The sequence below is a fragment of the Octodon degus genome, unplaced genomic scaffold (assembly GCF_000260255.1).
Source record: "Octodon degus isolate 3935 unplaced genomic scaffold, OctDeg1.0 scaffold00187, whole genome shotgun sequence".
NCBI lineage: Eukaryota > Metazoa > Chordata > Mammalia > Rodentia > Octodontidae > Octodon > Octodon degus.
The window spans coordinates 3,433,439-3,436,478 of record NW_004524763.1 but is presented as its reverse complement, the minus strand read 5'-3'; positions in this window follow the sequence as shown (position 1 = coordinate 3,436,478).

Sequence of the window (3,040 nt, the reverse complement as noted above, 5' to 3'; positions counted from 1 at the left end):
TACTGAGCATCCAAATCAATGCCCCCCCCACACTTTTTAACTCATTTTTCAATCTCTTTCAAGAGTGCTCATGAACAGCCATGGCCAACACCCAACGGGTGCCCCTGTTGTTTCCGGATCCATCAGCATCTCCAAGCTTAGAAGAGGAGGTTTCATTTTTTCTTTCTTTCTTTCTTTCTTTCTTTCTTTCTTTCTTTCTTTCTTTCTTTCTTTCTTTTATTTTATTGAGAAACAAATAGCAATGAGACAGTTTCAAAACAGGTTAATAGGACAGTTACAATAATGAATACATTGCATAGTGTTGTCTTTGTAGTAGTTATTTATAGTACAAGATGCAGACAGGATATCTTGCCCAAACACTATTAGTGCAAATCTTTCTTCTCATTGAATTAAGAGAAAGTAGCTGTATATCTATCCTAACTATTTTGTATATGCAGATACAGAATGATCCTTCATTTATATCCCCTTTTTTGTTTAGTTTTGTCAGAGATAGGTATTCCATTGCCATTTAAATATTGCAGGTATGTGAATTCATTTTCATACCTCAGAGAGTTAATTTTGAAGTTTTCAGAAGCCACTAGCTGCCCCTAGTCTCCTAACAATCAGGAGGTGATTGAACAAGGAACAAATGGTTAAGCAGAAAGATTTAGTTGTGCTCATGTTTGCATGGCTTTATAGTCACTGTTTAATTTTTCCAGTGCAAAGTACAATTAGCATTTGAGTCTGCCTGGCTGTGAAGAAACAGAGATTATTCTTATTACTGAAAGTAATTCATTTCGGTGTCTTCTCACATCCGGCAAGCCTAATCCTTCCAGGTTCATCTGAAGATTCCCCCCTCCATGACCACACATCTAACACAGCTATTGTCCTATTTTGAAGTTCTATAATATGTAAGTGCAGACTTTCTCACTGCCTTGTATACTTAATCAAAAGGGAGCAAAATTCATGCAGGATAGGGACTGAATTGCACACAGCAGATCTCTTCATTCACCATCTAAAACATAGGGAGCCCTCCATAAATACATGCTAAATTGAAACTCGAAGCAAAGGTTAAGTCAAGCTCAAATCCATGAATCATGATGATGTTAATTGTCTTTTAGCATGATTTCAAACAATTTTATGAGTCTTGCTTAAGTCAACAATGTCCTGCAGTAGTCACTCTCCCATTGCTGGGACCAGTACCCAAAGCCAATGATTTGAAAGAGGAAACAGTTTACTTGGCCCAGAGTATGAGGGTTTCAGTCCATGCTCAGCTGGCTTTGAGACAGAAACAGAATGGCAGAAAAGCATGGTGGAGAAAAAGTAGTCAGCAACTGGAAGCCAGGAAGCAACGGGGAGGAACAGCGCCAGAGAAGAAGAGGCCAGGGACCAGGTGTAGGCCCAGTCATGTCCCATGACCCACCCAGACACACACAGATATAGGCCTTTCTAATCTTCCTAATCTCCTAGGCTATTCTCAAGCCAATCAAATTGATAGTTAAACTGAACTGTCATAGACTCCATAAATCTAACTCTGGCATGTATCTGACTTTCTATTCAACCATAAAATTTTTGTATAATTTTATTATATAAACCAAAATATCTGGGCTTTGAAGGAGATTATAACATGTACTTCTACACCAGTTAAGTAGTAGAGAAAGTAGCTAAAGATGATTGTTTTTGTAGCTAAAGATTTTTTAAAGTAAGAATGTTCAAAATTTTCCCATTTGAGCACTGACGAGACAGTTCAGAGGACTAAGCACCTGCTTAGGTAAGCACAGATACTGGGGTTCGATCCCAGCACCACATGGCATACCAGCCTCACCCCCAGGCATGCTGAGCCAGCCACAGAGACCCAGCATGGTGGTGCATGCCTGCAATCCCAGCACAGGGAAGGCTGAAAACAGGAGGATCTCTATGAGTCTGAGCTGTGTAGTGAGACCCTGTACCATTAAAAATGAAAAATAAAAAATAAATTTTCCCATTTGGAAAAAATGGGGTTTGCAATAAATTCATTTGTGCAGGTAGGAAGTAAAATAAAGGACTTCTGACTGGTAGATATTCCAGAAGAGAACATTTTCATTTATCTGTGCTCTATTTTTAGTGGTGGATTCCTGGCCATCGAGTCAGTAAGCTTCTTCTCGTGCCATTGCATGCCTTCTGCACTCTGACCAAGTGAAAATACACTTCTAGGTTTCCTCTTCTTCTTCTTCTTCTTTTTTTTTTTTTTAAGTACCAGGAATTGAACTCAGGACCTTGAGCTTGCCAGGCAGGCATTTATTCTACTGAGCTACCTCCCTGGCCCCTCCTAGGTTCCTTCTTTACACCACGTACACACGCTGAGCTGTCACTTTCATCTCTATCTCATCTGTATAGAGATGAAATACAGAGATAGCTCTGTATTATTTCACATATTTTACCTCAGTTCCCAATACAACTTAATAGTAGTCACATTTATACACTTTTTAGACATGAGATATCCTGTGAAAGAATCATTCAATTCTTTGATTCAAAGAACTACAAATACTCTGTGTATTTTTCTTCTCCTATCAAGTCTCATTTTCCCAGTGCCACACTTCTTCTTCCTCTTCTTCTTCCTCCTCCTCCTCCTGCTTTTTTTTTTTTTTTTTTTTGTATTTTAGAGAAGGGCCTACAGAGTGTTCAGGGTCTCATTACTAGATGGGAGATGGGACTCATAATGATCTGTCTGTTTACAGCCTCCCAAGAGCTGGGATTACAGGCATGCACCACCTTACCTAGTCTCAATTGCCATCTCAGCATGCCCTAGGGGTGGGGCCGGCACAGCAGGCCAGGGGATTGAACCCCCAGCCCCTGCTTGCAGTCTTTTTAATCCACTGAACTATTTGGCTGGCTCTTTCTTTTCTTCTTCTTCTTCTTCTTCTTCTTCTTCTTCTTCTTCTTCTTCTTCTTCTTCTTCTTCTTCTTCTTCTTCTTCTTCTCTTCCTCCTTCTCCTCCTCCTCCTTCTCCTCCTCCTCCTTTTATAATTTAAAACTTTACTACATAGGTTGTCTCAACAGTTTACCAAACCAAACAATAAAA